Genomic DNA, 23,799 nt, shown 5'->3' with positions numbered 1-23,799 from the left:
CCCGCCCCCCCCATGTTAGCACAGTCTTCTTTGTGTAACAGTTTGGACAGTGCAGTAATATGCTGCTGGAATATCTGCAAGTCCCCACCATTTTCTACACGGAACCAATTTACAGCTAAAAACTGTTGAGGGGGGAAGGATTGCTAAAGCAAAGCTGCTTGGAGGGACAGGGTAAACAACTGAAGCTGTAGACATCCTGAGACAGGAGATCCTCCTCTAAAACTTCCTCTATGTGGTGAATTGTCCTTTCAACCCCAGATGAGACTTCTGATAGTGTCTTGAAATGGAGCAAAGGTTCTAAACAAAACGCTATTAGTAATGAGCTGCTAAGTATTTGTTCTTTCCAAAATCTTTCCATCTAAGTGTGTATGAAATCTACCAGCATTGAGTTCTAGTTACCATCCTAACCCCTTTAGAAATGGAAAATTGGAATTGCACTGTCCATCTCAAATACTTTCTTATAAAATAGTAATGAGAAAGCTGAAAAAGCCTTCAAAACAGGGATAAAAGAATTATTCTATCAAGACTCCTGTTCCATATGATGCAAGGCAAGGGCTTATTGATTAATTATATAACTTTCAGCAAACTTCTCTTTCAGAGAAACCAAAAATATTATACGACTTAGATGGTATATAATATGACACCTGTCATATTGTGTAACATTTTTGGAACAAACACTTTCAACTACTTCAGATCTTAGTCAGCTTGCCAACTTTTGCTCTGTATGGTACAGATACCACTTGGGACAAACATATTGAACTCAGATCCCTTAAGTGATATATCCAATGACAGGGGTTACGGTGAACTTCGATACATTAACATTAGTTTTAAATTGCTTTGACAATAATGTTGACAGGCTTGTTGCAAAATCTTTTCTCCACTGGAAAATTTTTTTAACAAGACATTGAAAATCTACTTTATATCCCAGGAGAATGGGATCTCTATTAAAAGTTCTTGAGACTGAAGAAAAGAATAGTTTAACAGAAATAGTCCACTGAAAACTGAAAAGTTTGTTTCTCATTTGACTGGAGAAACATTTAATATTTAATTAGATATCTTTTAATAATTGAATATTTAATTAAATGCTGCTTATATAAAAGCTCTGTAAAGCATTGGATAAAATTGTTATCACAAGAGAGAGCCTTGCTAGATGAGTTCAAAACTCTGTTTAGTACAGCAACCTGTTTCCAGCAGTGATCAAATGCTAAAAACCCTGGTGAAGTGCATGAGAACCTCAGCCTTCCACCCTACAGTTGGGGTATTCAGAAGTGCAGTAGCAGATTCCACTACCCTATAATATGTAGTTGTTGATAGAGCAATCTCACTTTTCACAGCGATCTACCACATTACTTCTTGCAACTCTATGGTAATGTATTATGAAATCTGTAAGGTTATGTATTATGAAAATATTTTTTTAATCTGCTATCACACCTAACAACTTCAAAGTGATCCCAAGATCCAGTATAAATAGAGGAAGAAAAAATGTTCTTTCTAGCAACTTACCTTGTCCACCCCAATTTATTAATTTATTATCATTTTCCCAATGAGATTGTTCATGAAAAATGACCATAACCTTTTAGTCTTGTAAGAAGTATTTTCCAAATATTGATCATTTTGACTATCCATTTCTGCCACATTTTCATCTCTATGGTGTTATTTTTTATGACCAAAATGCTGAAGACTGGGTTGGATTTTGTGAAACAAATAGAAGATGCTGGTGGAAGTGGATTTTTCTTGGGTTACTGTTCTCACAGCACCCTCTCACCACTTCCATAAGTGGAGCCCTCATAATACCACTGGCAGATCATGTGGAAGAGACCCTTTGCATTCACCAACCATTTGCATCACTCTGTCATGGCTCTCTGAAAGCTGATGAGGGAAGATGGGAAAATCTACTTCTAACAGACTTTTTCTGATGCTCCATAGAATCCAATCCAGCATCCAAAATATTGCTGTGGAATTGAATTCTATGAAGACATTGTAGTGGCTCTTTTATTGTATCCACAATGAATTTGCTTTTTCATCCCTGTCAAGCATCATTGAGGTTTGCACTGACCTATCAGCTTGATTCCAAGATCATCAGTCATGTGTGTGTATGACTGTGTATGTGCATTTAGGCTTGGAGAGAAATCCTAAGCTATAGCCTACTTGGAACCAAGTCCCACTGTATTCAGTGGGGCTTACTTCCAGAGAAGCATTCATAGGATTGGAGTTTCCCAAATCGAATTAGAAGATTCAGTTAATTCAGTTTTGAGCCATTAAAACTGAATTATTTTACAACTTCACCTTGCAGTGAAAACCAATGTAAAGGCCAACACTGAATTCATTGAGGTTATTTTCTACAGTACTTCTTCCACATCTTTGTAATCTGATAGCCCATGTATCTTCCAAGTTCTGATATATGTTTTTATAGTTTAAGATATTTTGTTTAATATCTTTAACAATATTGCCTTTGAATTTCTCATTCACTTTCTTTACAATCAATTTACATTTGCCTGCATTAGTGCTTTTTTTTTTAATTTGGGCAGCTCTGTGTGTGTGTAGATTTTAAGTCTTCATCAAATTCTGCTTATTGGCCATGCTTCTCTCCTCTTAGACTTCTACATTTGTTAAATATATGATATATATTTTCTCTGCACTTCTCTTCCAGTGGTTTTGAATTAAGAGTCACCAAAGAAAGTTGAAACAAGGTGGGGTGATAATTTCTTATTAAGTATTCCCCTAACATTTAAGAAGTTTCCTCTCTAGAATTATGTTGACTTCTTGGGAAATTTTCTACTTAAGTAGCATTTAAATTGATTGCACCATGCTCACTGATCCTACTCAGTTCAACATCAGTTTTATTTCACATCAGATCATGGGTAGTATCACTTAGGATTAAATTAAGGATCACCTCCACTCTAATTGCCTCCTTTAATTACTGCTCTAAGACACTAACTCTGGATATTTTGTTTCTTTAATACAATTTGAATGTTCATTCACTCAGTTAATGTGCAAATTGTGGAGTCACCATTACAATGCTATGCTTTGGCTTTCTCTGATTTCTTGCTTTGTCAAGCTCATCATATACGGGGCAGAAAGGTGATAGATTCCATATCCTAAATTGTTTTAAGAGCCTTGAATTTCAAACCAGAGTGATTCTATGAATATGCTATAAGCATCACTAATAATACACAAGTAATACAAATTTCCACTGCTCATAATGCCCAGATATTTTAGGGATTCTCCCAAAATTCCCAAATTCATTACTTTTAGAAAGGAATATAGTTCGTATTTCTATGTATTCATCACAATGGGCAGCTGACCATAACTGACCGTTGGCACTATCTGAAATTATTTAACACAAGACTACCTTAAGAATTAAGTGATCCCTTTCTGAATTCCTGTTTATTTTAGCTGACTAAAGCATCTGGTAAATGGGAATATAATTTCCATCAATATCAGAAGTCAGACATGTGAAATTCTGTTAATTATTGCACCTTTAATTGGAGGGCTTCATTAATTTACTGAACAATATATTATCTTGGTTTTGCTGAAAAGCATGAGTGATTAATATCAACAGGGTGAATTCATGTATTTCGGGTAGTACATGTAGGGGCAGCACATGCATCATGTAAATATGCAACATTTACAAAACTTAAAGTGATGTCCTTGTTTATGTTTTAAATCCTTCCTCAACAATATCTGTCAACCAATTGAAAATTTCAATTTCAAAACAATCAACTATTTAACAGCCCTTCGAACTATTTTCATTCTAGTTCTGCCCAGTTTCCATGACCCTTACTTTGCAAGGAGCTGGTAAAATCAGGTTGTTGTTTTTGCTTTTTTTGGGAAGTCTGGGAAGGAAACTGTAAGTACTTTATGTAACCCAGGTATAATTCTTTACCACTAACCACTTTAAAAGTCAAATGCTTCATCCATTGAAGCTGATGCTTAATTGCCTCCTCACCTATGACAAAAGCTGTGCTACTGGGTGATAAGTCACCTATAATATTAGTGTGGGAATGTAGCCTGTCATGGTGCATTGTACCCTGACACAAGCGCTCTCTCTCTCTCTCTCTCTCTCTCTCTCTCTCTCTCTCTCTCTCTCTCTCTCTCTCTCTCACTCTCTCTCTCACACACACACACACACACCACGAACAAGCAGTTCCCAGATGAAGCTAAGGAGTGCACAGGAATGTGTATTACAAATGTGTTGCAAATTCTTTGCAATCTCGGTTAAAAAACATTTGCTAAATTCTGAACTTTGGCTAAGATTTTCCATTGTATCAGTAGCAGTTTACCAAACCAGAATTACAATATAGACAAGGAACTACACCAAATCACTTTAGTTTCAAATATTCTATTCTTTTGGGCTCTCTGCTTTGTATGTTATATACTGAAAACTCCAACATAGTCAATCCTGTCCTACTCTTTTCTACACCTTTTCATCTTTGGTGTCATTGTTTCCACTTGATGTCATAGTTCCATCGACTTTTTGTCATTAGTGTTTCTGCTATATCAGGAGACACATAGAATCCCTACACCACAAATTCCGAGTTCTTCCTAGGACTCTGTGAGTCCGCTTCCAGCATCACTGCGGGTTTGTTTTTTTGAATGTTTCATTGAAAGAAGTTTTGCCCTATACCGGCAATTTTAGGAATCGCGAAACATTTTTGCACCATTGTATGTAAGGCGGAAAGTCACTGCAAAGTAAAATGTTTCCTAGCTTTTTTTTCTGCTGTGCTTTTCTTCTTCTACATGTCAATTTAAAAGATGCATTTCAGTCTTCTACTATTAAGTTGCTGCAGTCCATCGGTTTACAGTATTGTTCAGGTCGGGAACCAGTTCTTTTTTGTAATGTGCAAGCAACTATGCACTAGCTGCCTCCCTATGTCATAATTCTCATATCGCCGCTATATGAAAATGAGGGTACCTTTGACAGTTCCTGAGCTAAGCACATCTCATGTATGAAGCCCTCATTCCAAAATCTCACAAGGTGATCCCCTTAAAGATAGAGGAAAAAATGGGCACAGACTGCTTCCAACCCTAAAATGGATCTGACCCCATGCTAATACTGTCAAAAGAGGCACCCACCTAGCTTCTCCACTTTCCGCCAGCTAGAGTCCATGCTGAATACTATGCATCGGATACCTTGATTCCACTCCAAAAAGTGTAAATTCCCATCTGATTGGAATGATGCATCATGTCAGAAGAAAACATCCAGGTGACTGATGGCCACCCAGAGCCCTCAACCACCTTTCCCACCATGCAAGTAATCTTCTTTCCTGACGACTTTCTCTGGGCTGGTTGCCCTATGCCATGAATTCCTTTCAAGCCAGTTGAACCTAGGGAAACTGTGGTGGGGAGCCTCACCTGAAAGTCAATCACAAGCTGCCAAGTTAAATCAAGGCCTGTGGTGGATCCAAGATTGTTCTCACCCAATTGTATTTTTGGTCCTTCTTGATAAATAAAGCAAAAAACCATAGGCACTGGTATCTTTCCATCACATTCTATAAACCAGTCCACATAAGCTGCAGTGAGCTCTCTAATCCCAAGTGCTGTCCTCAGCTAACGACACAGTGTGGATTCCCTGCCCAGTGGATGATACTAAGCGTACAAATCCAAACCAACTTCCAACAGGTACTGAAACTAGAGTGAGACATAGCAGCCAAGCTTTGCTTTTCTATGGATGAATATAGGCTTTGTACATGGTTGACTTTCAAATGTTGATATGTATGTGCAATGGTTGAAGCCCCAGGTTGGTGTCAGTGGTAGATGCCCAGTCTGAAAAAAAATTCAAGTGTCCTCCAGGGGGATCATTAGCAAGGCCAAGGCAGACCTGAGAACCCCAGTGAATTGGTGTCTGGTGACTGGAAAACCATAAGCATGGATCAGAAAAAACTCCAAGGTAGGATAGTGAAATTTCAGAAAAGTCAAAGCAGCCCAAACCATACAAGAGGGTGCAAACATGTCCCTCAGCTCCTCTGATCTGTTTCCGGGATTTTCTGGTGAACAGGCAAACCCGAAAGCCCTGGACAAACACATCTGTAGGCCTAGGGCCTGACTGGAGCACTCCTCTTTTGAGCCAACTACCAGCTTCCCACCCTGAACACTCCAAAGAAGGCCAAAAGTAGCAGCAGCTTCTATCAGCAAGGCCTCAAATGGTGACCCAGATATTTAAGTTAGCCAATCGTGATGAGCTGTGTCCTAGACATCAAATGTGATAGGTCTGTGGAGGATCAGGTGCCCACAGGACAGCCTCTTCCAAAATGGCCTGCTGGGTAATGAAAGAAATGCATGGGTTGGAAAAACCATAGGTGTGGGAGGAATTGCCATTATTTGCTCAGTCAAAGCTATGAAGTTTGTGAGTTTTGCGCAGCAGTTCTCAAAAAAAATTCCCTGTCTTAGTTTTCTCCCCGTGCGGTTCAATTTGGCACTAACAGTTAAGTGAAGGTCACGGACCAGCTGCATGAGGTTTCTCTTACATTGGAATGTTTTGCACCCACAAGAATGATGAGTCATACTACCTACTTGCGCACGGGTGACATTACAGATCACCTGGGGGGTAATGGTCTTCTATAACTGCCTTCCTTCAGGATGACTTCTCAATTTCACTTCCTTCTTTTCTACTCTTGTAGCTGTTAATTGCAACTATGCTGTTTGGTGTTTAGAACTTTTATAAGATTTATTGCTTGCTTGCTGGACTCAATGTATGTATTTCCAAGGATGTGTTTTATGTCTTGGTTTTTAATTGTTGGCCCTTCATGGACTGATTGTTTGCTGTAGTATTTTTGGTTTATTAAAAGGAACTTTGTAGTTGATAAACCCATCAAAAGATATTTTAAGAGGTTTTCTGTCTCCTAGTTGTGAGTATTCTCTCAAGGTCCTCACCCACGCAGAGAGGAGAGAAGTTATCTCTTCCTCTGCAATAGGCCTTACTGAATTTTTAAAAAAATCATATGCCCCATCGTGGGTCCTGGAAGCGATGCCCTGCTCTCATATTGAGGTCAGGTACTAAAGGAGCATAGTCTCCAATGCAGGCCAAGTGCTGGGATCTTCCATTTGTTGGGCGTAAAGGACCAAAAGCTCACTGCTGCTGAGGAATAGAAATGGAAGGTGAATTTAAAAGCAATGGAGTTAACACTCCAGGCATTATGGAGGTTCCCATGGACCCAGAGCTCATCTGGGAAAGGGTTTGAGTAGTAGTTCACCTCGGTCACCAAACTTCAGAACTTCTCCTCTTGAAAGCAATTGGAAGGCATCCACGATGCTGTTATCAACACCTGTTAACATGCTGGCCTGAGAACATAGTATTATCTGTCAAAAAAACCAGGAGCAATCTCCACATGAAGCATGATCCCTTCAGATCAGGACATATGCTTATTGGATGACCCATAACATGGCTTACTTGTCACCCAAGCAGAACTAGACCCTTCTATTGCAAAAGTGCTCACTACCAAGTATACAATCAATATGAGGAAAAGCTCTAAAACTGTAAGGCTGCATGAGATGCTGAAGTCCACAGCCCCTGACCTAAGCCTCCCACCAAACAGGGCTTTTTGGTTGTGCCCCACCTGGGCTGCCTTGTCATCCTTGCACTGCACCGCCTTGATATCTCTGCTGGTACTTGGTCCCAATCTTGATGCTGGTTCTCTTTGTCTCTTGCACCAGTATGTTTGTGGCCCTAAGCCATGGATCTCTTTCCTCGAGGGATGAGTTCCTGCCTCTTGAAAAACAGTTAGGCCAATTGTTGTGTAGCAAGAGACAGTATTCCTGACCAGGTGAGCTGGATGGACAGCCCCCTCTAGTGAGGTGTTCTCCTCTACAGGACTTCATCCCCTGGCACAGCCAGAATGAGCCTGAATGGCCAGGAGTCCAGAAAGAGGTCAGGCAGGGAGGCAAATCCATGCATTTGGGGAGGTTTTCCCATCTGAGTTAGTTCAGCTATGCCGCCAGGTCCAGAAAAAAGGCCACCCAGCATCATGTCCTTCATCCCCTCCACAAGACCATAGAACAGTTCCCAGGTGAGTTGGGAACCCATTAACTTCTCTGGGAATCGGCCCAGTTATTATAAGGCAAATATTACTCAGGTGACATAGTTAAATTAGTAGATGAGAAACCTTGATTTAAACTCATGCTCGGCCATGAATTTCACTATATGGTCTTGGACAAGCTTATTTTTTCATTTAGTTCATTAAAGTTATGTGGACTGAAAACATTCTGAAGCATGTTGTATGCTGTTGGTTATTGGTGTCACAGAACTGTTCACTTTTTTAATCTTTTTTCTCTTCCTCAGGTGTCATAGCTCGCTTGTAGATATCTGCTAATTCTGCTTTTGCATTGCTGCCATAGCTGTACGGATTTCATAGAAAGAAAAAGTGTCTATAAAAAAAAAGGAGGTGAAAGGATCAGAAAATGAGGATTGTGCTGGAGACAGCTCTGGAAAAGTGTGAGCTCAGCTGCAACATACAACAATGAAAATCAAAAGGAGTACTTCTTCTGATTTGCTTTTTTGGCTTTGTTTAATAATAATGTGATGGACTGACTCACTTGCTAAGCCTCCGGGTCTCTTTTGGATGGACAAAAAAATGAACCAATAATAAAAGCTGTTGCACTTGAAGAACATAAAAAATGGATTTTAAACCTGTTAAAATTGCATATGTTGACTGCTATAGGAGGCCTCTTTAAATGACACATGCATTTCTTACCTTCCATTATAACATAAATGCATTTTATGTATCAAGTGACTTAGATATTGTAACCAATTTCATTGTTGGTAGTTTCCGACTGTTCTGCTGTGACTTTCTTAGGGTGGAAGTTTAATGTGCAAACTGAACGCGAGTTTTGATGCATGGAGGGGAATAATAACACAGTGGTTGCTCTTGGCCAATTCCTCTTTTCAGTTGTTCTCTTCAGAAATCTATCCTTTCAGGAATTTTGTTCAAGACAAAATGGCAGGTTGTAATGCTGTGTGCTGAACACTGAACCATGATTCCAATACACCATTAAGCATGCTCTAAAAATTTTGAATCAAGAGATTTTGAATGCTTTACTTATGCTGAACTGGAGCTCTGTGGATGCTCCTAGGTAATCCATTCAATACCTCATTGTTGCTGAAAAATGTTATTTTCACTTACTGTTGGCTAGTTTAAATGTTTAGAGCTTTCTAAAAAAAATCAGCCTCATTTAACAATTTTTTTTTTACCTTTACCCTGACAAGATAACCTGCACTCCTGTATTTCTCTGTGATGTCTAGCATGGTGGAGTGGTTAACAGTGAGGGACTCTAATGTGTAGGATTGGGTTTGATTCCCCAGGCCTCCACATGAGTGGCAAACTCTTATCTGGTGCACTGGATTTCCACTCTTACATTCCTGCTGGGTGACCTTGATCTAGTCTTTGGAACTCTCTCAACCCCACCTGCCTCACAAGGGTCCATTGTGGGGAGAGGAAGGTAAGGAGGTTATAAGCCAGGTTGACTCTGGTTACAGGGGAGAAAGCTGGGCGGATAAATCTGAAGTCATCGTTTTAAGCTGATTCACAACAACACATAAAATTGTTCTGTATAGACTCAATCCCTGGCAGATTAGATCTAAATTATAGTTTTGCTATGTTAAGTGATGGTGCAGTAGCTAAATTGTATGTACCCATCTTCATAATATTGCCGCATATTGATAGTAGCTGATATGAAAAGTTGCATGTATGTTTTTATACATGAAAACCAAAAATCACAAAAGGCAAAAGATTTCAATATGACTGAAATCCCCCACTATCTGATCACCATGTAGAAAGGGATATCAGGCTGTTTGGACACTTAGTCACACAATGCATTGGCACTGTTGAACCTCCCTGGGACAAGATTCCCACACTGCTGCAGTGTCTGCCTGGATATCAATACCATCCTGTAGTCTTTTCCATTATTCCTCCCAACTAGGACAACTTGGTGGGAGGGGATTAAGCAGTTGGTTGCTCACATATGGTGTGAGTATTTGGGAGTATTTACCATAAGCAGCATTACCATAAGCAGCATTTTTCAACATTAAGCAATCACTTTGGATTTGGGTTGGGTAAGTATATCTTTTTCTTGTGTGCTGTTTTCCCCATCTTCACATAATATCTTGAATCCTGCATCTAAAGCTTTGTCTATTTAGTTGAAATAAATACATGAACTACAGTCCCTTGATGCTACTTCCTTGGTTGACATTCCCATATTCCTGAGCTCTTGTGATTATCCAGTGCATTATTCCTAATAGAACCTTCTTTCTCTTTTTCCTGTGTGTGGTGTATTCCCCTTTTCCCCCTTTTTTTAGTTTTTTTCAGCTCTGTTTCCCCCTTCAGATTGTTAGCCCCCCCCCCCCCCCGCCGCTGCTGTCTTTATAGGCCCTCCGTGCTTCTCAGCCTTCTGTGTTTTTCTGTCTCCAACTCCTACCTTCCTTTCTTCTGCACTTTCATTCCTTCAGGGCCTTTCCATCACTCTGTTCCTGATACACAGTTCTGCTTGATCAATGCTCCTGCCCACATCTACCTTTTCTGAGGTGTATAATGCTCCTCTAGCCACTATATCTTACATAAGGATTTATCTCCCAACCTAACTAATTTTTTTACTACCTTTACAGAGGCTTCTCCGATTCCCAGTGATATATCACTGACAACATCTGTAATATTTTGATATCACAGCAACTCAGCTGAGTGGAGTGGGGTGGGGGCAGGGAGACCATAGCCAACAGACTTCTAACAGCCAGTTTATACTGCAGTAAATGTGTTACAGTGCTTTCCTATGCATGTTTCTTCAGAAGCCCCTCTTTATTCAATAGGACGTATGATCAGATAAATGTACATAGGACTGCAGCCTTCATTGTTCAAGACCTTTATTGTTCATGCTCTATAAGACTTAACATAGGTAGCACTCTACATATGGAAGATGGAATTCCTGCTAAAATTGATTGGCTTCAGAAGAATCAAATAGTATTGTCAAGAATTATCAACTGTAAAATCATAACCAATAGCTGAGTTAATTTTTAGAATGTTTTAGTTGTGAAATCTTGATATTTTTATTAAGAACCTCGCTGCACGGCCTTTTCAGTTGCATTTGATCATGTAAAGTTAACTTTTGTATCTGATCTAATTCTTTTTCCATATGCTAACAAACTAATGAACACTGAAAGCACTGTGCCAGTTCCATTCATTTAAATGATTTGTTTCTTCTCATCATCACTAAAGCATAATCATTTACTTTTACTTTATTGTATTGTGCTAAATCAGTAACACCTCTTGGGGGAGGATGCCTCTATCATTAAAAAGAACAGTGGACATTGATGCTCATTAGGAAGCTGACTGATGATCTTTTCCATAAAATTGTTATCAAATTATACCCAGTCAATACAACTAAGAACTGGGGCAAGCTGGACATCTGTCGTTAATTTGTTACATTTTTCTATTTACTCAAGTTTGTGAAATTCATGCCAATTTTTGTTTTATTTATTTTTTTATTTGATTTTGTATGTCCTGAGGAATGATGAAGTGTCTTCTGAGTGCTTTTCAAACTATCTAAAGGGATATAGTAATTCAGAAAGGTTCTTCATTCATTTTACATTATATATGTGAAAAAAGGAATAATTGATAATTACATCACACATCTGGGGGGAGGCCTTTATATTTTGCTGGAAGGAATTTGGAAGATATTGTTTGGTTGAAAGATTATTTGTCTATAGATGTATAGTGTAAGATAATTTCTTACAGGGAGCTGATGCCCATTTTTAATTTGCAACAAGTGTCCATAAACACATAAACATACACATGTATGCAAATGTGAGAGAACAGTCCTAAAATATGGACATATTTAGATGGGCCCAGGCAAATCTAGAAGTGCCTGTTTCTTTGGGAATATATTAATGCAAAGACTGTAAATATTGTTGTTCTCCATTGACCCAGGGAAATTCTCAGGACATTATTCGACAGGGTCTCCTTCTATAAGTATCCTGTCAAATGGTGACATCTGTCACAAACATCAGTTTGTCTTATCACTGGTCTTAGTTTTTGTTTTTATTGGAAAGGGGTAATCCCACATGTGTCCATTTGTAAGATGAGCTCAATTTATTATAAGTTTTTCTGTAAGACACATTCAAATGCAAAAGTGGCAAAGGAGCAATTGTTCCAGTTTGCTGGTTTCTTTGCAGCCAAGTTCTCAGCTAGTAAATTCCTTGTATCTGGGCCATTCTACTTTCATATTGCAGTTGGAATGGAGAGGTGCCGCTACATGATTGAAAGCTCCACTGTGCAAATAAAACTGGAATGTCACAAAATCAGGATTCTATCTTAGCCCCTTCTTTACCATGCTAATTCTACAGGTGGAGAGAACTGTTTTGTAAGGATATGTATTCAGTTATATAAGTTCAGTTATATGCATTCAGTTATATATATATAGTTACAAAAAGAAACTCAATACACTTTTATACCTGAGCACATTAGGATTGCTTTGATGTAGGATTTTATCAAAGTGCGTATACACATTGGTAATGTAGAGGAATGGGAGATATACAGCAAAGCACACATGCACAGCATGCATACACAATTCAAAAATAAAATCTCAAATAAGGATTTGAAATAGTTCCACTTGGGAAACAAGGCCCGGTAATTCTAGATATTCAAAAAACTGTGTTATATATTTGGATAAGAAGCTCGTGAAACATCTCCAGAAATAGCACAGATCACATACAGGTTTACCACCTCTGGGAAACCGGTGCCATGATAGCGGTAGTTTTGAATTGTACTGACCCATCATATGCCATTGCTGTTCTTCCCCGAATCCTTGTGCTCCAGTTTGTAACTTGTCACCTCCTCTGTTAATAAACAATCAATTTGTAAAACAAAGTAGGAAAATGTTTTTTTAAAAAAACCTTGTATTAAAATGTGAGGGAAAATATGATTTCTTCCTTTTAACAGTAAAAAAAAATGTAGATTACTGCTACGTTATACCAAGTTAAGTGTTTTCTTTTCTAAACTTTTGGGGTTTTCAGTTTAAGCTGAATTAGTATGGCTTTACATAATCAAAATTATTTCCCAAACAAAGTGGAAACCAAGGAAAACAATCAATTTATAAGTGGTTTGGGAAAATGTGAACTTTTAAGAATGGGAAAATTCTATTTACCAGGATTCCTCCTATTTTGTATGCTGTCAGGTTCAGATGTCTTGAATGCCAGGGATAGTGATGGGAGGGGTGATGAGTTCTTCTTTAGCATGAATTACAATCTGAACTGGAAAACAATTACATACATGTAATCTCTGCTGGTTATGCTGCAGTCTAATGTCAGTTTTCTTTTCCATTCTGCAACAGATGTTCATTTGGCAAGACTAAGTTTGATGTTTGTTAGTAGTTTCTTCATGTTTTCTCCAACATCAAAGTTGTTTAAAATCTGTTTGAGACTCCACTTCACTTTACATGTAGAATCCTGAATTTTTTCATCAACTAAATCACCTGCCCCGTTTAAATTCTATCACATATTCCACCCCTTCCCTCCCACTTTTCCATTCTTTTCCCTGACCCAGTACTCTTGAAAACTTTTTTTAATGTTGATGAACATTTGTGCTAATGAATTAAGGATGTGTGGATGCAGTGCTTGGGATCAGGGAAACATTAGTACTTTTGAAGCAAAGAGGGATTTGATTTATTGGACAAATCTGAGCTCTGGAACCTCTTGGCTTGGCAAATAAATGACAGCTTCAGATGGATTTTGGTGGGGGCTGCTGGTCTCTGCTCTTGAGAAGATAAATTGCTTGGGGGATCCTCTATTTGGGGAGACTGGAACCACTTCCTCGTTTTTCTTGGCAGTTCAAGACATGCAGATTGATCCAAAACATGTTTTCTTGAAAGTGGAATACCGCCCCCAGGTTTGGAAATATGCATAAGTCCACCATCCTAATGATGTAAGGTCTCAGGAGTGAATATTCTTGCCCTCAGTGGGACTTACTTTACTCCTGAGTAAGCTCTGCCTACAACTGTATGCATGCTGGGGGACAAATGGGCCAATGAATGGGGTGCAATGGGGCTAAATAGCAGGGGGGCTAGAATCAGTTTTCCTGTTTGTGTCCTATTAATGTGTACTAGGTGTTGCAGGGAATAGTGCAGAACTCAGACTCTGAAGCACAGGGGAAAAGCATGCTGACAGCAGAAATTGTTCCAATTTCATGGCAATTGGATTTTTCTATTCCAGAAGTTCTGTACCAATGGTGATTCTCAATGGTGATTCTCAAAAATGGCCTCTCTAACCAAAAGTGCAAAACAAAGAATCTTCCCATATGGCCATTTTGAAAAATGTTAAATGGCCAGATGGGTCTCTCTAGATCCAATGTACTATCACTGGAGTGCATGCATAACAGAAAAAAAGGGAGGGCTGCCTAAAAGCAGAATGAAACCATTGATTATGTTTCTTGCCCATGGAGTAAGCAACTGAATGTTGGATCATATGTGGAATAGAAAAATATAAACTTTTAGCGTTGCTGGGAAATATGGGAAAAGATTGGAGGTGTGGAGCATTCAAGTCAAAAGCTGGACGCAAACTTTCAAAATTGACCACAATATAACTGGCAGTAAAGCTAGCATGTATAACAACCCAATGCTGGAGTTATGATGCTTGCTACACAATGGAGGCCAGCCATGCAAGTTCACTAAGTTGTACTATGCACAGGAAATTAACACACTTCAGCAATCTCATTACTTACATCATAAAATGCAGTCAAACAAATGTGCTCAACTAAAAGAAATAATCTCTATATTACAACAAAGCAAGAATGTACATTTCAACAGAACTGTGATTGATAAAGTGAAGACAGGAGACAATCATATACATTGATGATATAAGCTCAAATGTATTTATTAAACCCTATGCAGCAAAATTGTTTAGGGTGAAATAACTCTTGGTTGGATTGTACTCTCAGATTTGGTTCAGTCAGGCTTCAAAAGAATTATACTGATTCATGCATCACTAATACAAGCATGTTAGCTAATGGAAGAAATCAAGACTCAGTGATGGATGCTTTGTCTGTAGAAGATCCTGAGTTCTGTCTCTGGCATTACCAATGAAAAGGGCATGGTTGCAAGTGTTAGGAAAGGCTTTTCTCACTGTGAGACATTGGCTGGCCATATGAGTAGACAACATCGGGTTAAGCAGTCCCTGGTGGAAGCAGATTCACATGTTCAACATTACTTTCATTCTAATAAATAGTTCATCAAATAATAAAAGTTTGCTTGTTTGTTCAGAAGGTTATTGGCTTTGTGTTCCAAAAAAGCTCAAAGCAACTTATAGTAATAAAATCAGAATTAAAACATTAAAACAAGGTAATAAAGTATGCACTCATTACAAGTCGGGGGCACAACTGAATCCAATCTTCCTGAAGGATTTTCTTTTTACTGTGAGAGACGATGTATATATGAGGTTATTAGATTTGATTCCAGATACATTATAATAATATTTAATTAGTATATTTTATACAGTCTCTTCAGAGCCTTGCTTGAGGTGATGGTTGTTACCTAGCTTAACAGTTATGAATATATTTTCCAAAGTAGCAATGGGGAATCACTTGGCTTGGCAGTGCAAAAGGCAGGCTATGTGGGATCTTTTAGACAACTATACCAGAATTGGCTTTTGAAATGTTCTACAGAGAATGCAAAAAGAGACCAAATTGTAGTTTAAATATTTTTATATAAATTTTGGTTGCAAGCAGTCATACAGTGAGATGTTAAGGCTCATACACATAGTTCCTAAGTATATAAGCAGGGAGGAAAAGATAGGTTTTGGATGATAGAATAGGAGGGGAAACAGGGGACTTATACATTACCTAAAATCTGCAGAGAAGTTCCAGAAGAAGGCAAGGATCTCTATGCCAGCATAGGGACCTGAGCGAAGGACGATATATCACGTCTCAAACCAACATGACCAAGAGAGGTTCAGGCCAGTATTGAGCACTGAGGCTCTGATGTGCAGTATTTTTATACCCCCTTGCGCAGGTAAGGCGGGAAATTAAAACTTAGGTTTTGTTTCTCTGCAACTGCTTGGAGTTTCTTGCTGGACTTGCAGGGTTGAGCTAATTAACAGCTCTATCTGTTGTTTCTACTTCCCAGGACAATGGGGTCAATTGGTCCTAGATTATATCAGTGAAACCTTGAATGGTTTATGCAGAGATGCTTCCTAAAGTCTCTGCCTAGAGTATTCAAATTTGGCTGAGGCTTGAGTGAATCAGGAAAAGATTGATTGTTAGGGAGATCGTATTTAGAGGTTGAGGAAATGCATGGAAGAAGCAATTGTTAAGGAAATGGTTTCTCAAAAGCAGATTAAATATAACATCCAGTATCCAGGAGTTCTCTAGGAGTCACAACATCTTTGGCGGGGTGTGGTAATCAAGATATGCTCATGGTCAATGAGGCTTCCAGATTCTATTGCCTGGAGTAACTCATGCACTGATTTAATTTTGCAAACAGACCTTTTGTCTTTGGCCTGTTTTTAGATGGACATTCTGCTACCTACACATACAAACATGGAAACTGGCATTTTATAGCACACAGTGTAAGAAATAATATGAAAATCCAATATTTAATAAGGCAGGGGATGAAGGGCAGGGTTACATGGTTTACAATTAAAAACCATAGTATAAAGTGCAAGTCATTAAAAACTCAAGGTATCAGACGTATGTGGCATAAAAACTGTCCATAAAACAAAGGCCATTAAAAAACAGATAAGATAAACCCCTAACTCAGTTCAATTTAATGCACTTAATAAGCCACTCCTCCACTTCCAGGCTTGGAGTGACTAATAGCAGGTTAATAAATTGCATATAAAATACAAATAAATAATATGCATTTAAAATTTGAAACATTCCAATAATCTAATCAATTTGGTCGAAGAAGCAGTAACTATCCTATAGGGGTGTGTCATCATGATATATAGCTGAACAGAAGACCAAAGGGAAGACAAAAAAAGGGGAGGGGGAAAGCAAGGGAATAAAAAAAGGAAGGAAAGGAAAATGGAATAAACAAGGGGAAAGGAAAAGAAAAGGAGAACAAAACAAGGAGAAAGGAAGGAGGGAGGGAGGGGAGGCCAGATGTTATTTTGGTTGTGTCAACCATATGCCTGGTAGAACAACTCCACCTTACGGGCCCAACGAAATTGCATACAATCTTGCAGGACCCTTATCTCATTTGGCAGAATGTTCCTCCAGACTGGGGCCAGGGCCAAAGAAGCCGTGATCCTGTCGAGGCTAGCCAAACATTTCTGGTACTAGATACTAGCAGTAAAAAAAAATCTTGATCTAAGTGCTCTCTGGGGAATGTATCAAGAGAGATAGGCTGAGGTATGTGGGTCCCAGACCATTAAGGGCTTTGTATTAAGTACAAGCACTTTGAACCTGATCCTGTACTCCACCTGGAGCCAGTGCAGCTGGCAGACCACTGGATGGATGTGTACCTGCCACAGGTCCCTATCAGGACACTCACTGCTGCATTCTGGACCAACTGGAGTTTCCAAAGCTGGCCCAAGAGTAGCCCTGCATAGAGCATGTTTCAGAAATCTAATCAAAAGCTTGGGTTAAAAGATTGTTTTAGTCTGGCATGATGGCATCTGAAAGAAAGTAAAATAGGTGCCAGGTGACCCTCAAGGAAAGGCCTTTCCAAAGGCATAGAAGATCAAAGTTCACAGGTAGAGTAAGATGTGATGTGTAAATATGCAAAACCATATGTACTTCATTTCTCCCCAGTGGACGGCAGACCTTACTTTTTTCTAACAGGGACTCAAAAAGGCTTACATCATGCTCTTTTGTATCTTCATAACAATTCTGTGATATAGGTTAGGCTGAGAATATGTGACTGGCCCAAAGTTAGTTAGGAAGCTTCCATGGAAGAGTGGAGATTCAGACTTGGGACTCCAAACCTGATACTATCCACTACACCACATTGTGTGTACAGCATGAATCCCTTATCTTTAGCAGTATTTGAGTTCCCAATTCCAATCATACTGTGCAGTGTCTGAATGAGGAGTGATTACTGAAGGATACTGAACTACCCTGTCTGGTGATGTCTCAGTGAGTGAGAGAGGAACTGGGATTTTTAAAGCAGCAAATAGTGATGTGTGACCGCCAGATCTACCTGAAACCCTGAATCTGTGGGAGGGAGGTTGTGGAGGGTGGTAGGGATTCTGTGTGAGTGAGAAAGGCTGCCATGGTCCTACATGCAATGAAACTTCCATGCACGGATAACTGAATTAGAGTGTAAGAGCATAGTCTCAGAGACTTGTGATATGTGGGAAAGAGGTTGTGGAGGGTGGTGGAGCAGCAGTGGCGTAGTGGCTAAGAGCAGGTGCACTCTGATCTAGAGGAACTGGGTTTGATTCCCAGCTCTGCCGCTTGAGCTGTGGAGGCTTATCTGGGATATTCAGATTAGCCTGTACACTCCCACACACGCCAGCTGGGTGACCTTGTCAAAGCTTTTCGGAGATCTCTCAGCCCCACCTACCTCACAGGGTGTTTGTTGTGAGGGGGGAAGGGCAAGGAGATTGTAAGCCCCTTTGAGTCTCCTACAGGAGAGAAAGGGGGGGATATAAATCCAAACTCCTCCTCCTCCTCCTCCTCCTCTTCTTCTTCTTCTTCTTCTTTTTCTTCTTCTTTTTCTTCTTCTTCTTCTTCTTCTTCTTCTCCTTCTCCTTCTCCTTCTCCTTCTTCTTCTTCTTCTACGTTCAAAACCAAAATATAGTGAAAAGTATATGAAGTTGCACATTGGTCACATAGATCTAAATATTAATTCACTGGAGCACAGATGAAGCTGTGGAAGCCCTGCAATTTGGTGATTAGAGGACGATACCTGGATACCAATAAATGGAACTGCAGAAGCCTGTTGTACTAAATACTGATGATCACATTTACCCATACACTGTGTGTCTGTGAAAGTATTTTTACACTGTGAAACTGCAAAAGGATATTCTCTGAAAAAAGTCTTTCTTTTTAAAACATAAAACATCCTCTCTACAGTACTTCAGCATGCAGGCAAAGTCCCATTTAATTGAACTATTCAAAATTTCATTAAAGAAGTCTTAATTTTGCAGAAACAAGCACAAATGAATCCCTGGTGTTTCTGATCACTTAATGAGATTGAGCATTATCAGGCACAAGATCGAAAAAAGTTGAATATCATCAAAATTGGTATTAAATAAAAGGATAAATGGTATGCCTATGCAGAATTCTCAGAGATCCCCCCCCTCCCCTGCCATTTTCTTTGGCATTTTATACACATGATTTAATAAGAACCAATACAGAGTGCAAGAGGTAGAGAGAATAGGTCAATTAAATTCTTGTTCACTTGTCCCTAAGAGAGTAATTTGTTTAATAATGTATTTCCTTTTCATAAATGGCTATCATAACCAATGTGTCACAGCAGAAAATACTTCTATCATTGTGGCTATTCATGGAACAAATGTTATTTCCTTACTAGATGATGAAATATTACAAAGGAAGATGGAGTAATGGTGCAGTCACATATCTTAGTCACGGGCTATTCATAAATTCATTTTCTGTGCTTACTAAGTTAGTGGAATGGGGGGGAAATGGTGCTCGGAGAAAAATGGTGCTTGGGCCCCATCCCTTTGCCCCCTGCAAGGCCCTGCCTCCATAAGATCCTGCCCCCGTGAGGCCACGCCACCCACTTACCTCAGCTCAGCCAACTGCAAAGAGCAGCTGACTGAAAAGCAGCCTGGCTGGGCTGTTCTGGCCCATGGGGCTGGGCTGGTGGGGCAAAATGGCACCTGGGCCCTGCCCCCCATGAGTCCATGCCCCTTACAACCTTAGTAAGTAGAAAAGCAGCCTGGTTGGGCTGTTCTGGGCCACGGGGCTGGGATGGTGAGGTGGGCCAGGCTTCTGGCGGCGCGGGGCAAGAGAGGAGGGGTATGGGGGCGATTTTCTGTCTTCCACTTGACCCTAATGGCACGCACCCACCCCGTGGTAGCTCCGCCTATGACCTGAGTATAGATAAATAAGTGCTGTTTCTTTATTTGAATATGTATGTTTTTTGATGACTAGCAGAGACTAAGTAATAAGCATCCAATGTTACTATTGAGTGCTAGACAGCCCCCACAGCCTGTGTTTTAGATCTGTCATTTCATACTGATGACAGGAATATAACATCATCAGGTACTTCTCCACTTCCTGCTCCAATTATCCATGATACAATATACTACCATGCATCTACTTTCCTTTATGCTGGGAACTGGTTATAAGGAAGAGCATTCAATCATGTAAGCCCCCCACCTGCAGTCTGAAATGTTACAACCTGGACACAGGTTTACCAGATCAGTGAGAGCTGGGCCCAGGACACTGAGCAAGATTGCCGTCCTCTTGGAAGAGGTGGCTCTATTTATGTTAAGGTGAGGATGAAGCATGATTTTTTAAAGAAATGAGATTTCTTAAGACACATGGCAATTTTAGGGCCTTTTCTTTCCATTCTAGTACAGATCACGTAGTCAAAAACACATAAATCAAGATAAGTCTGAAGTTCCTTTCAGGTATAATATTGCAAGCTCACAAGAAAAAAGCACTACTAGTCAATTATAGTAGATCTCATGCAGTGTTTATTTGAATGCATCATTTCTGCATTAATCCAGCTCTAGCAAAAGTGTTACCTGTTTATTGTCTGTGCTTCTTATCAGGCTTTATCATTACAGTGCTGCCACCAGTACATCACGTACTGCTACTCTGCTTGCCAAACCTCTCTGTCAAGAGGAGTAAATCACTAGTTTAAAAACCCTTGTTGAAATTCTTAAGGCCAGTGTGAATTTGTTTGTGAGATGAAGTAAAATAGAATAAGCATTTTTCGGTGTGGTTTGCAACTATAAAGGTAACTGATAAATTCCATTAAAGCAGCATTTCTGAAGAATTTATGCTACTTCTTTAAAAATAATCCCTTAACTGTAATGTTTGCTCGTTTGTTTAGAAAATGTATATGTCATCTTTTCAATGACTTGCTCTATTATGTTTATTTTGACATCAATTACTAGAATTGATTGCACTTCTAAGTATACATAATTAGAACGGTGAGGATGTTGGGTTGCCAGGTATCCCTTGGCAACTGGCAAGGGGTAGGACCGGAGGAATTATCTGCAGTAAGCAAAGGCCTAGGCCTCCTGCATCAGAACCTGGTGACATCATTTCCACCATGCACCAAAAGTGATGTCATCAAATCACTGATAACCACAAGGATGTTCTGGTATTTGGATAAAATTCTATGGTAAAAGTCAGTTTACTGTAGTGCTTTGCCCAAATAGCAGACCATCCTTGCCATTGTCAATGATGTAATGACATTCCTTCGGATGCTTACCGGAAATGACATAACCAGGAGGTCTAATGCAGGAGATCTTGGCCTATGTTTACTGCTGATAAGTTCCCCCACTGACTGACTGAATGGCACTAGGGCAAGGCACCAAAGTGGAGAATTCCCCACTGCTAGCAGGCGTCTGGCAACTCTGTTATAATGGGACTACAAATCAGTGTCTTGGAACAGAATCCAATCTAGATCCTATCCACAGCCATTTAAAATAAGGGAATTGAAACAAATAATTTGGATTTACAGCTGGTGTAATTATTGTCACAGTCAGCAAATGGTTTGGAGTAATAGCAGTAGTGGGTACTCTAATACCAGTTTCACTTTTACTTAGTGTAGTCTTTAGGCTATTACTTGACTGTTTCTCTGTGCTTTGCTGGAGATGGTGAGACCTTTCTCTGCTCAAATAAAGACACAACAACGACAGGCTGGAAAAGGATTGGGCTGCAGCCCAATTTATTAATATATCAATAACATGATTAAACATCAACTATATACAAAGGAAGCTGGGCGGCAAACGGGTCGCACATCAAATTTCCCAATCTCCATTGGGAACTAGTGGGAAGGGGAGCCCCAGAGATAAGCACCTCCAGCTTCCACCCTTCCCCGCACTCTGCTGAGGAGACGGGCAATCCGGTTAAGTTTCCATACGCCTCACCGCCACAGCCATCCTCTCCATGCTTGCTGGGGTGTCGGGCACCGGCTAAGCTTCCATGGGTCAGCCACCGCCCCACCCTCCCACTCCCTGGAGTGTTGGGCAGCGGCCCGGCCTGCCAGCCTGCCAGCCTGCTCCTCCCCACCCCGCCCCTCCACAGGGCACAAGCCTGGGAGAACCTCCAAGGCCGGAAGGCCTTCGCTTTTTCTCCCCAGATGTGCTTAATTCTCGCTGCCAAACCCACCAGGGCTGCGGGACAGTAGGGGTAAATCCACAAACCCCAACCCCTTTAAACATAGGAAAGGGTGGTGGGCCACGCTTTTCTTGAGTCTCCTCACCAGGAAGGGCTTTGCAGATCTGGGTGTGAGGTGCTCCTTATATATCCAGGCTCCTCCCGCCTTTACCGGCTAGGAGCCAATCAATGCACCCCCTTGTTGTAGCATGCCGTCGAGCCATGCTTTGCAAGCCTATTTTCTTGCTCCTCTTGGCTCACCCTGGCAGTTAACTGGCTGCCCCCCCGGGATATTCGGTTGCTGCTTTATGTTGGAACAATGAAAAAAGTGCAAACACACAAGAACATAAGAAGACTCTTTTTGGATTAATCCAGCATTGTGTCTCACACAATGGCCATAGTTCCTCTGGAGAGCCAACAACATGGTCAAGAAACTGAGGCCTTCCCTTATGTTGCCTCCTGGCACTGGGATTCAGAGGTTTATTGTCATTGAATATGAAAATTCCTTTTAGTCACAAAGGCTAGTAGATACTAATAGATCTGTCCTCCATGCCTAATCACCATTTAAAGCTGTCTATGACTGTGGTTACATTCTCTGGCAGCAAATTTAATATTTTAATCACTTGTGTAATTAAGTATTTTTCCTTGTTCATTCTGAGTCTACCGCTCATCAACTTTATTGGACATCTTTGTGTTCTAGTATTCTCGGGAGCAACAGCCGCAGAAGGCCATTGCTTTCACATCCTGCATGTGAGGTCCCAAAGGCACCTGGTGGGCCACTGCGAGTAGCAGAGAGCTGGACTAGATGGACTCTGGTCTGATCCAGCTGGCTTGTTCTTATGTTCTTATGTTCTAATAGCATCGCATGCCTAGTAGTTCCATTTTATAACAGTCCAAAGAGTTTCTGATCTGAAAACATCATCAAACTACAGAATGTTTTTCTTTGTTAGATAATATAAGGATAGGAACTGAATGTAATGGTGTTTAATCCTCCTATCCCATAGCACTGTTCCAAACATCCATTTTAAAGTTGACAGTAATTGAAGCAGAAACCATCTTGAAAGCTTATTGTTCACTGAACCAAGAAGAAAGAATTGTGAATAAGAAGCTCACGACAGTCTGAGCATTGATGGCTTCCAAGTGTTTTAAGTAATTATTGTGCTTTTTATAGGTTTTGAAGTGCACTTTTGTACTTTGGAGGTTTTTATCTTCCCCATGTAATCTTTTGCAGCCTTAATACAACTGTTTACCTTTCAGCTATATACTTTCTGATCTTTCTAAATGACACAAAGAATAATACTTCTGATTTGTGAAGTTTAATGAATTATTTCACTTTGTAATTCAAAGCCTACATATCACTGCTAAACAGTATTACAATAGCATGCTGCAAACACAATGTTACAGTGAGTATGTGAAAGTCCCTTCTCTTGTCATAGTCTACCAGCACTTTTAAGTAAGGAAAAGCACACAGATGTTATGTAGGCTCACACAGGGACTAATTTTCTGAATGTATACTTACTGGAAAGTCACAATTAACCATGTCTTACAGGTATGTGTATATTAGTGGTGACTGATTTTC

The 23,799-nt window shown here is 40.0% G+C and overlaps 1 long non-coding RNA gene across 1 annotated transcript in view; it reads left to right on the top strand.

The window, feature by feature from the left end:
• The window catches only part of LOC125436641, an 18,650-nt gene extending 6,742 nt beyond the window's left edge, over positions 1-11,908 (top strand). Inside the window, exons 3-4 of the long non-coding RNA XR_007245098.1 lie at positions 9,452-9,455; positions 11,244-11,908. This is a non-coding gene — a long non-coding RNA (uncharacterized LOC125436641). The remainder of the gene's footprint in view (positions 1-9,451; positions 9,456-11,243) is intronic.
• The last annotated feature ends 11,891 nt before the right edge of the window (positions 11,909-23,799 follow it).

The sequence above is a fragment of the Sphaerodactylus townsendi genome, linkage group LG07, assembly GCF_021028975.2.
Source record: "Sphaerodactylus townsendi isolate TG3544 linkage group LG07, MPM_Stown_v2.3, whole genome shotgun sequence".
In the NCBI taxonomy this organism is placed as follows: Eukaryota; Metazoa; Chordata; class Lepidosauria; order Squamata; family Sphaerodactylidae; genus Sphaerodactylus; species Sphaerodactylus townsendi.
Note: the sequence above shows the minus strand (reverse complement) of the source record. Positions and strands in the feature narration are given on the sequence as shown.